Raw genomic sequence first — 6000 nt, 5'->3', positions numbered from 1 at the left:
GGTTAATGTTAGTGTTAGGTTTGCGTTAGGGTTAGGATTACGGTTAGGGTTATGGTTAGGGTTAGGTCTAGGGTTAGTGTTAGGGTTAGGGTTATGGTTAGGTTTGCGTCAGGGTTAGGGTTAAGGTTAGTTTTAAGGTTAGGGTTAGGTTTAGGGTTAGGGTTAGGGTTTGGTTTGCGTTCGGGTTAGGATTACGGTTAGTGTTAGGGTTAGGGATAGCGCTAGGGTTTGGGTTAGGGTTAGGGTTAGCGTTAGGGTTTTACGGTTAGCGTTAAGTTTAGGTTTAGGTTGCGTTAAGGTTAGGGTTAGGGGTAGGGTTAGGTTTATGGATAGGGTTAGTTTTAGGGATAGGCTTGTGTTAGGGCTCGGGTTAGGCATAGGGTGAAGTTTAGGTTGCGTTAGGGTTAGGGTTAGGGTTAGGTATGCGTTAGGGTTAGGGTTAGTTTTAGGGTTAGGATTTAGGGTTAGGTTTGCGTTAGGTTTTGAGTTAGGGTTAGGGATAGGGTTAGGTTTGCGTTAGGGTTAGGGTTAGTGTTGCGGTTAGGTTTAGGGTTAGGTTTGCGTTAGGGTTAGGGTTAGGGTTAGGGTTAGGTTTGCGATAGGGTTAGGGTTAGGGTTAGGGTTGAGTTAGGGTTAGGGTTAATGTTAGGGTTAAGTTTGCGTTAGGGTTAGGGTTACGGTTAGTGTTATGGTTAGGTTTAGGTCTAGGGTTAGTGTTAGCGTTAGGGTTAGGGTTAGGTTTGCGTTAGGGTTAGGGTTATGGTTAGTTTTAAGGTTAGGGTTAGGTTAAGGGTTAGAGTTAGGGTTAGGTTTGCGTTAGGGTTAGGGTTACGGTTAGGGTTAGGGTTAGGTTTAGCGTTAGGGTTTTATGGTTAGCGTGAAGTTTAGGGTTAGATTTGCGTTAAGGTTAGGTTAGGGTTAGCGTTAGGTTGCATTAGGGTTAGGGTTAGGGGTAGGGTTAGGGTTAGGCTTAGGGTTAGGTTTAAGTTAGGGTTAGGGTTAGGGTTAGGTTTATGGATAGGGTTAGGTGTAGGGATAGGATTGCGTTAGGTTATGGTTAGGGTTAGGGTTAGTGTTCAGGTTTGGATTGCGTTAGGGTTAGGGTTAGGGTTAGGGTTAGGTATGCGTTAGGGTTCGGGTTAGGGTTAGGGTTAGGTAAGAGATGCGTTAGGGTTAAAGTAGGGTTAGGGTTAGTGTTAAGGATAGGTTTGCATTAGGGTTAGTGTTAGGGTTAGGGTTAGGTTTGTGTTAGGGTTAGGGTTAGGGTTTGGGTTTGGTTTGCGTTAGTGTTAGGGTTAGGGTTAGGGTTAGGTTTAGGGTTAGGTTTGCGTTAGGGTTAGGGTTAGGGTTAATGTTAGGATTTAGGGTTAGGTTTGCGTGAGGTTTAGGGTTAGTGTTAGGTTTGCGTTAGGGTTAGGGTTAGGGTTAGGGTTAGGGTTAGGTTTGCATTAGGGTTAGGGTTAGCGTTAGGGATAAGGTTAGGGTTTGGGTTAGGGTTAGGGTTAGGTTTGTCTTACGGTTAGGGTTAGGGTTAGGTTTAGGGTTACGGTTACGTTTACGTTAGGGTTAGTGTTAGGTTTAGGGTTAGGGTTAGGGTTAGGTTTGCGTTAGGGTTAGGGTTAGGGTTAGGGTTAGGGTTAGGTTTGCATTAGGGTTAGGGTTAGCGTTAGGGATAAGGTTAGGGTTTGGGTTAGGGTTAGGTTTAGGTTCGTCTTACGGTTAGGGTTAGGGTTAGGGTTAGGGTTACGGTTACGTTTACGTTAGGGTTAGTGTTAGGGTTAGGGTTAGGGTTAGGGTTAGGTTTGCGTTAGTTTTAAGGTTAGGGTTAGGGTTATTTTTCCATTAGGGTAACGGTTAGGGTTAGGGTTAGGGATAGGGCTAGGGTTTAGGGTTAGGGTTAGGGTTAGGGTTATGTTTAGGTTTAGGGATAGGATTAGGGTTAGGGTTAGGGTTAGTTTGGCGTTAGGTTTAGTGTTAGGGTTAGTGTTAGGGTTAGGGTTAGGTTTGCGTTAAGGTTAGGGTTAAGGTTAGTTTTAAGTTTAGAGTTAGCTTTAGGGTTATGGTTAGGGTTAGGGTTGCGTTAGGGTTAGTGTTAGGGTTAGGGTTAGGGTTGGGTTAGGGTTAGGGTTAATGTTAGGTTTAGGTTTGCGTTAGGGTTAAGGTTACGTTCAGAGTTATGGTTAGGGTTAGGTCTAGGGTTAGCGTTAGGGTTAGGGTTACGGTTAGGTTTGCGTTAGGGTTAGGGTTAAGGTTAGTTTTAAGGTTAAGGTTAGGATTAGGGTTAGGGTTAGGCTTAGGTTTGCGTTAGTGTTAGGGTTACGTTTAGAGTTATGGTTAGGGTTAGGTCTAGGGTTAGTGTTAGGGTTAGGGTTAGGGTTAGGTTTGCGTTAGGGTTAGGGTTAAGGTTAGTTTTAAGGTTAGGGTTAGGGTTAGGGTTAGGGTTAGGGTTAGGGTTAGCGTTAGGGTTTTATGGTTAGCGTTAAGTTTAGGGTTAGGTTTGCGTTAAGGTTAGGGTTAGGGTTAGGGTTAGGTTTGCGTTAGGGTTAGGGTTAGGGTTAAGGTTAGGGTTAGGGTTAGGGTTAGGGTTAGGTTAGGGTTAGGGTTAGGGTTAGGTTTATGGATAGGGTTAGGTTTAGGGATAGGCTTGTGTTAGGGTTTGGGTTAGGGTTAGGTTTAAGGTTAGGTATGCGTTAGGGTTAGGGTAAGGGTTAGGTATGCGTTAGGGTTAGGGTTAGTGTTAGGGTTAGTATTTAGGGTTAGGTTTGAGTTAGGTTTAGAGTTAGGGTTAGGGATAGGGTTAGGTTTGCGTTAGGGTTAGGGTTAGTGTTACGGTTAGGTTTAGGGTTAGGTTTGCGTTAAGGTTAGGGTTAGGGTTAGGATTAGTTGTTAGGTTTGCGTTAGGGTTAGGGTTAGGGTTAGGGTTAGGGTTAGGGTTAGGGTTAGGTTTTCTTTAGGGTTAGGGTTAAGTTTATGTTTACGGTTAGGGTTAGGGTTTGGTTTGCGTTAGGGTTAAGGTTAGGGTTAGGGTTAGGGTTAGGGTTTAGGGTTAGGGTTATAGTGAGAGTTAGGTTTAGGGTTAGGTTTGCGTTAGTGTTAGGGTTAAGGTTAGTTTTAAGTTAAGGTTTAGCTTTAGGGATAGGGTTAGGGTTAGGTTTGCGTTAGGGTTAGGCTTAGGGTTAGGGTTAGGGTTAGGGTTAGGGTTAAGTTAGGGTTGGGGTTACGGTTAGGTTTATGGATAGGGTTAGGTTTAGGGATAGGCTTGTGTTAGGGTTAGGGTTAGGGTTAGGGTAAGGTTTCAGGTTAGGTTTGCGTTAGGGTTAGGGTTAGGGTTAGGTGTGCGTTCGGGTTAGGGTTAGTGTTAGGGTTAGGGTAAGATTTGCGTTAGGGTTAAGGTTAGGGTTAGGGTTAGGGTTAGGTTTGTATTAGGGTTAGGGTTAGGGTTAGGGTTAGCGTTAGGGTTTTAGGGTTAGGTTTGTATTTGGGTTAGGGTTAGTGTTAGGGTTAGCGTTAGGGTTTTAGGGTTAGCGTTAAGTTTAGGATTAGGTTTGCGTTAGGGTTAGGGTTAGGGTTAGGGTTAGGGTTAGGGTTAGGTTAGGTTTAGGGTTAGGGTTACGTTTATGGATAGGGTTAGGTTTAGGGTTAGGCTTGTGTTAGGGTTAGGGTTAGGAATAGGTTTAAATTTAGGTTTGCGTTAGGGTTGGGTTAGGGTTAGGTATGCGTTAGGGTTAGGGTTAGTGTTAGGGGTAGGGTTAGGGTTAGGGTTAGGTTTTCGTTAGGGTTAGGGTTAAGTTTATGTTTAAGTTTAGGGTTAGGGTTAGGGTTATTGTTAGGTATGCGTTAGGGTTAGGGTTAGGGTTAGGGTTAGGGTTAGGGTTTAGTGTTAGTGTTAGAGTGAGAGTTAGGGTTAGGGTTAGGTTTGCGTTAGGGTTAGGGTTAGGTTTAGGGTTAGGGTTAGGGTTAGGTTTGCGTTAGGGTTAGGGTTAAGGTTAGTTTTAAGGTTAGGGTTAGGTTAAGGGTTAGAGTTAGGGTTAGGTTTGCGTTAGGGTTAGGGTTACGGTTAGGGTTAGGGTTAGGTTTAGCGTTAGGGTTTTATGGTTAGCGTTAATTTAGGGTTAGATTTGCGTTAAGGTTAGGGTTAGGGTTAGCGTTAGGTTGCGTTAGGGTTAGGGTTAGGGGTAGGGTTATGGTTAGGCTTAGGGTTAGGTTTAAGTTAGTGTTAGGGTTAGGGTTAGGTTTATGGATAGGGTTAGGTGTAGGGATAGGATTGTGTTAGGGTTATGGTTAGGGTTAGGGTTAGTGTTCAGGTTTGGATTGCGTTAGGGTTAGGGTTAGGTTTAGGGATAGGTATGCGTTAGGATTAGGGTTAGTGTTAGGGTTAGGTAAGAGATGCGTTAGGGTTAAAGTAGGGTTAGGGTTAGTGTTAAGGATAGGTTTGCATTAGGGTTAGTGTTAGGGTTAGGGTTAGGTTTGTGTTAGGGTTAGGGTTAGGGTTTGAGTTTGGTTTGCGTTAGTGTTAGGGTTAGGGTTAGTGTTAGGTTTAGGGTTAGGTTTGCATTAGGGTTAGGGTTAGGGTTAGGGTTAGGATTTAGGGTTAGGTTTGCGTGAGGTTTAGGGTTAGTGTTAGGTTTGCGTTAGGGTTAGGGTTAGGGTTAGGGTTAGGATTTAGGTTTAGGTTTGCGTTAGGTTTAGGGTTAGGGTTAGGTTTGCGTTAGGGTTAGGGTTAGGGTTAGGGTTAGGTTTGCATTAGGGTTAGGGTTAGCGTTAGGGATAAGGTTAGGGTTTGGGTTAGGGTTAGGGTTAGGTTTGTCTTACGGTTAGGGTTAGGGTTAGGGTTAGGGTTACGGTTACGTTTACGTTAGGGTTAATGTTAGGGTTAGGTTTAGGGTTAGGGTTAGGTTTGCGTTAGTTTTAAGGTTAGGGTTAGGGTTATTTTTCCATTATGGTAATGGTTAGGGTTAGGGTTAGGGATAGGGCTAGGGTTTAGGGTTAGGGTTAGGGTTAGGGTTATGTTTAGGGTTAGGGATAGGATTAGGGTTAGGGTTAGGGTTAGGTTGGCGTTAGGGTTAGGGTTAAGGTTAGTTTTAAGTTTAGAGTTAGCTTTAGGGTTATGGTTAGGGTTAGGATTGCGTTAGGGTTAGTGTTAGGGTTAGGGTTAGGGTTGGGTTAGGGTTAGGGTTAATGTTAGGGTTAGGTTTGCGTTAGGGTTAAGGTTACGTTCAGAGTTATGGTTAGGGTTAGGTCTAGGGTTAGCGTTAGAGTTAGGGTTACGGTTAGGTTTGCGTTAGGGTTAGGGTTAAGGTTAGTTTTAAGGTTAGGGTTAGCATTAGGGTTAGGGTTAGGCTTAGGTTTGCGTTAGGGTTAGGGTTACGTTTAGAGTTATGGTTAGGGTTAGGTCTAGGGTTAGTGTTAGGGTTAGGGTTAGGGTTAGGTTTGCGTTAGGGTTAGGGTTAAGGTTAGTTTTAAGGTTAGGGTTAGGGTTAGGGTTAGGGTTAGGGTTAGGGTTAGCGTTAGGGTTTTATGGTTAGCGTTAAGTTTAGGGTTAGGTTTGCGTTAAGGTTAGGGTTAGGGTTAGGGTTAGGTTTGCGTTAGGGTTAGGGTTAGGGTTAGGGTTAGGGTTAGGGTTAGGGTAAGGGTTAGGTTAGGGTTAGGGTTAGGGTTAGGTTTATGGATAGGGTTAGGTTTAGGGATAGGCTTGTGTTAGGGTTTGGGTTAGGGTTAGGTTTGAGGTTAGGTATGCGTTAGGGTTAGGGTAAGGGTTAGGTATGCGTTAGGGTTAGGGTTAGTGTTAGGGTTAGGATTTAGGGTTAGGTTTGAGTTAGGTTTAGAGTTAGGGTTAGGGATAGGGTTAGGTTTGCGTTAGGGTTAGGGTTAGTGTTACGGTTAGGTTTAGGGTTAGGTTTGCGTTAAGGTTAGGGTTAGGGTTAGGATTAGTGTTAGGTTTGCGTTAGGATTAGGGTTAGGGTTAGGGTTAGGGTTAGGGTTAGGTTTTCTTTAGGGTTA

The sequence above is a fragment of the Rhinolophus sinicus genome, chromosome 15, assembly GCF_057876585.1.
Source record: "Rhinolophus sinicus isolate RSI-liver-muscle chromosome 15, RSI-T2T, whole genome shotgun sequence".
Classification (NCBI taxonomy): domain Eukaryota; kingdom Metazoa; phylum Chordata; class Mammalia; order Chiroptera; family Rhinolophidae; genus Rhinolophus; species Rhinolophus sinicus.
Note: the sequence above shows the minus strand (reverse complement) of the source record.